Genomic DNA, 6,376 nt, shown 5'->3' with positions numbered 1-6,376 from the left:
AAGTGACTATGTGTTTTGCATTTTCTCAACCAGTGTCTGAGAGGTCCCATTGCTCCCCACCCCACCAACATTTAGTGTTGTCAGTGTTGTGGATTTTGGCCATTCTAGATAGGTAGTGTGTAGTATCTCATCAGGCTTTTAATGTGCCTTCTCCTGATGACATATGATGTGGAGCAACTTTTGATATGCTTTCTCAAAAAGAACAGCACATTTACTCTATCTTTAAAATATCACAGCTAGGTCCCAAGAATCATCTGTCATTTTATTTCTGTTCCTGAACAACTTAGAAGTTATTCATCAGCCTGAGGAGCTATTCCTTTTTCAGAGACATGGATCCATCCTCAAATTTTCTGATAGCCTTGTTTTCAACTGTTGTGGCTTGCTGAACCAAAGCAGCGGAATTTGATATAAGTTGAGCGTTCCTTCCAGAATTAACTCATCTTTCTGGGCACGAGACACTGAACCCAAGCGATGTGTGGCCTCATCCAAACACTGCAGATGTATTTGTCACCCAAGAAATTTTGGACTTCAGTCAAAGACCTACTCCCCTGACTAATGACATTGATGGGGGAAGTGAGCATACAAAGACCTCATCTTGCAACAAAAACCCAGTGTAACACCCTTGATCATGTTCTGTACGTGACTACGGAAAGTGTGAACAGTAGCCATTTCCTTTCTATTTCCCCACTGTTTGTTAACCCAGAGCCTCTTCTTTTTCTTTCCAAGAAGACGGACTTTTATACTGATGTACTTGAAGTCCTTCTGCAGGGCTCTTCTGAGGCTCTTCGCAATAGCTGTGCAGCCCTTCAAGTGATGTCGACATTTTCTGGAATGTCAGTCTTCTGATTGCTGCCCACTGCAGATGTGGCCAAGAGCTCATATGCTTGTCATCTCTAGGTCTTCTTTGATGAGGTGTCTGTTAAGCGGTTGGCGCATTTTAACTAGGTTGTTCATTTTCATATTGTCAGTTTTTAAGCGATCTTTGTATATTTTGGGTAATAGTGCTTTATCAGATGTGTCTGTTACAAGGTATGCTCCCTGTCAGATGTGTCTGTTACAAGGTATGCTCCCAGTCTCTGTGTTGTTGTCTCATTTTCTTATCATTGCCTTACACACCAGAAGTTTTGGGGTGCCTAACCAGCTCAGTCAGTGGACCATGTGACTCTTGATCTTGGGGTAGTGACTTTGAGCCCCACGCTGGGTGTAGAGATTACTTTAAAAAAAATAAAGATTAAAAAAGTAATATTAGTCACCCTTCTTGAGAATATTCACAGAACAGAAGTTCTTTCTGTTTTGTTTTGTTTTGTTTTATTGAGGTGGGGGAGAGAGTGTCGGTGGAGGAGGGGCAGAGGGAAAGGGAGAGAGAGAATCTTAAGCAGGTTCTATGCCCATTATGGATCCCAACATGGGGCTTGATGTGATGCTCGATCTCACACCCCTGACATCGTGACCTGAGCAGAAATCAAGTGTCTGATGCTTACCAGCTGAGCCACCCAGGTGTCCCCAGAAGTTTTTAATTTTAACGAAATATATTTACCAATTTTTTCTTTCATGGATTGTGCCTTTGGTTTGTATTTAAAAGTCATTTCCATGTCCAAGGTCATCTAGGTTCTCTCCAATGTGGTGTTCCAGGAGTTTTATAGTTTTGTGCTTTATATTTAGGTCTGTGATTCATTTTAATTTTTGTGAAGGTGTAAGGTCTATGTCTAGATTAATTCCCGGGTAGTGAACAAACTGTTATTTGGCAAGATCAATTAAGAATAAGAAGATTAGAAATTTTTATTTTATCTTCACTGTTTCTTCTCTGATGCTTTTCCTTTCTTTATGTAGATCCGAATTTCTAATCTATATTATTCTCCTCTCTAAAGAAGTTCTTTTAACACTTCTCGTAAGACAGATCTTTGGTAAAACATTCTTTCCAGTTTTGTTTGAGGAAATTTTTATTTTTATTTTGGTTTTAAATGCTAATTTAAATTTAAATGCTAATTTTGTAGGGCTCAGAATTCTAGAATGTTTGGTCTATGTGGATGGACTAGGATGATTTCTGAGGAAAAGTTGAATATAATTCTTATCTTTGTTTCTCTATAGGTAAGATTTCCCCCCTCCCCTTCTGGCTTTTTTCAAGACTTCTTTACTTTTGATTTTCTGTCATTTGAAAATGATACACCTACATGTGGGTGATTTTTGTTTGTTGCATTGATTTTTGTTTGTTGCATGCATCCTGCTTGGGGTTTCTGAGTTTCCTGGATATAGTTTGGTAACTGACATTAACTTAGGAAATTCTGATTCATTGTTGTTTCAGTATTTCTTCTGTTCCTTTATCAATTTCTTCTCTTTTTGATGTTCTCACTACGCATATGTTACATCTTTTGCGGTTGTCCCATAGTCCTTGGATAGTCTTTCCTATTTTTTTCAACCTTTATTCTTTAATTTTCAGTTTTGGAAATTTCTACTGATATATATCCTTAAGCTCAGGGATTCTTTCCTCCACTGTGCCCAGTCTACTAAAAAGAGCCCATCAGAGGTGTTCTTCATTTCTTTTATAGTGTGTGTGTGTGTGTGTGTGTGTGTGTGTGTGTGTGTGTTTAATCTCTAGCTTTTCTTTTTGGTTCTTTCTTAGGGTTTCCTTCTCTCTGCTTACATTGTCCTTCCATTCTTTCATGCTGTCTACTTATTCCTTAGAACCAGTCCTAGTTGTTTTAAAGCCCCAGTCTGATAATTCTAACATCCCTGCCATGTCTGGTTTGGCGATTTGCTCTGTCTCTTCAAAAAAAAATTTTTTGGCTTTGAGTATGTCTTGTAATTTTTTCTTGATAACTGGACATGATGCACCAAGTAAAATGAACTGCTGTAAACGGGCCTTTAGTAATGTGGTGTGAGGTGTGGAGAGGGAGGGAGAGTTTTACAGCCCTAGGATTAAGTCTCCATCTCTTAGTAAGCGGAGGTCCTTGGCCTTTGAACTACACAAGTATTTCTCAGGTTTTTTTCCTCCACACACCCGTCCCCCCCTTTAGGTGGGACAGGGTGGGCTATCTGGAGTTAGGTATTTCTCTTCCCTCAAGCCAGTTAATTTCTCATATTACCTCAGCAGGAGACCGTGGAGGTCAAACAAACCCTATTAGCCAGTGGCGCTGGCCCCCGTGCTGCCAGCTCTCGGCCCTCGATGGGTACGGATGTCTCCACTGGGGATCATCCAGAAAGCAAAACCTGGTAGGAAGGACCAAAGGAAGGGCATTCCCTGACAAATGCGGTGGTTTCCAAAATCTGGTTTTGTTTCCTTCTTTTTCCGAAGACTTTCCTGCGCTTGCCACAGCGATGAGAACAAATTACACATTTGGCTTTATTTAAGGAAGGGCCTTGCCTGGTGAGGAGGCAGAGAAAACTTACCATCAGCCAGACGTGGAGCATTAAAGACCTCTATTTCATTTTCCAGAATATTCCATTGTGAAACATCTGTTGACTCAGTATTTGCAAGAGGAGAAAAATAGCATGTTGATCTGGAAATATATATATGTATATACATGTATATATACTTTTTTTCTTGAAAGTATATTAACTAGATAACTCAAGGAGATGGCAGTTGACCTCCATGCTGATGTCTTCTAGTACTGCTGGGAAAGATACTTCGAGTGGGCTCTGTGGAAGCAACCTGCCCTGGAAGGTCCAGCAATTGATTCTGCCCCTGCTACTGTCTTGTGACCTTCCATTCTGAGCTCTATTTCTTCCCCTATAAGATGGGCTTAATAATACCTTACTGGAGGAGCTTTACGAAGGAGTAAAAGTGTTTTGTTTTGTTTTTTTGAAAAAGTAGATGTACTTTTAAAATGTAATGGTCTATGTAGCCCTAACCTTTGAATCTCACTTTTTCCATTGGTCCTGGGAACAAATGTGGGAGGGGTGACACTGGCAATGGTGTTTGGTCTGGGCTGCCTCGAGTGTCCAGTGTCGTAAGCAAAGCTCCAAGCCCCCTGGACTTTGCCTTTTGAAGGCAAATGAAGTTTTGTTTTGTTTTGTTTTGTTTTGTTTTGTTTTCTGCTGTGATCATTATTGTCCTTGGTATTTTCCACTTGGCAGCTTGCATGTTTCCTCCTGGCTTCCTTAGAAGCCACTGCCATACCCCGTCTGACACATTTCTGGCAAAGGCACGGCTATGGTAAGCCAGGGGGGCCCACGCCCTTCGCAACCCACACAATGACAAGCTCAGTACTTGCTCCCAAAGTTCCCGTCCACACCTGCTCAGGGCGAGAAGGCAGCTCCCTGCAAGTGAGCACCATTCTGTAGGCCAATGTCTCTGAAACCCAAGCAAAGGAAAGACTCTCTAAAGGCAGAAAGCCTTCTCACAGACCTTGAGAATACATTTGAGGACCTCCAGAAATTCGAGACTCCCAGTGTAACAAATGGTGTTCTAGGAAAATAGGAGCACAAGTAAGAGACGAAAGAATGGCCTTTCCATACCCCAGGGCCTCTCCTTGCTAGCTGTGTCACTTTGGGCAAGTTTAGCAGCATCTTGAGTGTTAACACCCTCTTCTATAACACTAGGGTAGTCATACCCATTTTAACAATATGATGACAGGGCTAAAGGAGACATCAAACTTAAAGTGCCTGGTGTTTGGGGGTAGCATAAGAAAAGTTAATTCCTTAACAACTTGGAGGGAAAAATGTATCAGGGCCAAGGCCATGAAGCATTTGCCGGGTAGCAGCCAGAAGTGCAACATGCACATTTTTCCTGTTCAAGGAGATGCGGTCTAGGAGATCAACCGTCTGGGCATCCTGTGCCATCAAATGAGTGTCCTGTTCTTAGTGGATGGTTTCCTGAGATGGGGGAGGTTGCATTGCCTAAAGTCAGTGTCCTACAAGGCCACCCTCTGTCCTTCTTTCCTGAGAGCTTTGGGAACCCTTGTACAAATACCGCTCCTGGACTCCTGGGGGTCTGCGCGATAGCCAAGTTCTCCCAGAATGGTAGGAAGATTGGGCTTCTCACTGTGCCTTTCTACACAAAGGGCCACAGCTGTCATTATTCAGGGCTGCGCCTGCAGAGACAATTATAGAGCTGGGCAGCTTAGGGCCATGACAAGTTCATGGTTTTCAAATTCGGTTAACCCTTAATCATCCTTTTAGCAAGGGTCTTCCCCTTTTCCTGTTTTCCTCAGCTACTCTTCTAAGCCCTCACCCTTTTCCACATACCCCCTAACTTACCTCTGCCCCACCTTCTCTGCATATGGACTGGCTTCCAATTTTCTGAGAAAAGCCGTTTTCTAGGCATCCCCTTTCCCATCCTCGAATCTCTGCATCTTCAACGTCATTCACTCTGGCGCCTTGTCTCTTCAGAGTCAATCCACAGGCGCTTGGCAGAGCCCCTGAGATGTGGTCTATTAATTTTACCGAGACTCTAGGCGTTATAGACCATGTAATGATGGAGATGGTGGGCACCATCTCTGCTACCACAGGGGTACAGGCTTCTTGAGAAAAATGAAACCAAGTGGGAGGCAGAGAGAATCCTGTAATATTTCAATCACTCTTTAGAAGCAGTCATGCCTGTTTTTTGTTTTTTTTTTTTTTTTTGCTTTTCAGTTTCATGAGTTAACTCTCTTTTCCCCTTAAGCTGGTTGGCTTCTGTCCCTCACAACTAAAGGAGACCAAAAGGAAGTACACTCTTCTAGACTGTAAGTGTCAGCAGGGAAGGATGGCATCTGTGTCTGCATTGTTCGTTCCCGGCACTTTGGAGAGTGACTGGCGCATAGTAAGTTCTCAAGAGATATTTCTTGACTAAGCTTACCTGTGCCTAGTGTCGATGGTCCCATCTCTTCACTTCAGTTCCATCTTTGGTCCTTTTTCATTTTCTTTCCTATGTTTTAAGCCTCTCCCTTCCTCAGATTGTATATATTTCTAAGTCCTCTTAACCCTAAAAATAGAACCAAGCACATAACAACAAAATAAAAATCTTCCTTTATTATGACATTTCTTTCTAGCACCCTGACCTACTTTCCCATCTCATCTGAGCTTTTCAAAAGCCTATTCTTAACACACTGCAACGTGGCTTCCATTCCAACGATTTCTGTGCTGTCATACTCATTCCTGACATGCTTGGCTTGAATGCATGTAGCACTCTCTGTCAGCCACTCTTATTACAGTCCATACAGTTGATAGATACCCCTTCTTCCCAGAAGGCAAGATGTCCCTCAGAAGCTTCTAGAATCTGCTTTCTAGATCTCAGCTCATGGCTCTTCCCTTTGCCTGAAATCTCTGCTTCAATCCTAACCTTCTGTTAACAGAATTTGGAATTCTTTTCCCACATTGGGACTACAGCAGCACAATACTCTCCTTGGCCTTGGTAATTGCCGGTGGTAAAGTAGATCAGGTCTCCATATGCCAGTGT

The 6,376-nt window shown here is 42.4% G+C and overlaps 1 pseudogene across 1 annotated transcript; it reads right to left on the bottom strand.

Annotated features, from left to right (window-relative positions):
- Positions 1-310: 310 nt before the first annotated feature.
- On the bottom strand, positions 311-5,015 carry LOC309843232 (large ribosomal subunit protein uL6 pseudogene; annotated as a pseudogene). Its single transcript has 2 exons — positions 4,910-5,015; positions 311-856 (listed from the first exon to the last, which is right to left on the bottom strand). The product of its transcript is annotated as a large ribosomal subunit protein uL6 pseudogene (transcript).
- Between the last annotated feature and the right edge of the window lie 1,361 nt (positions 5,016-6,376).

This window comes from Mustela nivalis, assembly GCF_964662115.1.
Source record: "Mustela nivalis genome assembly, chromosome: 10".
Classification (NCBI taxonomy): Eukaryota; Metazoa; Chordata; class Mammalia; order Carnivora; family Mustelidae; genus Mustela; species Mustela nivalis.
The sequence above is the reverse complement of the archived record's forward strand: the minus strand, read 5'-3'. Positions and strand labels throughout refer to the sequence as shown.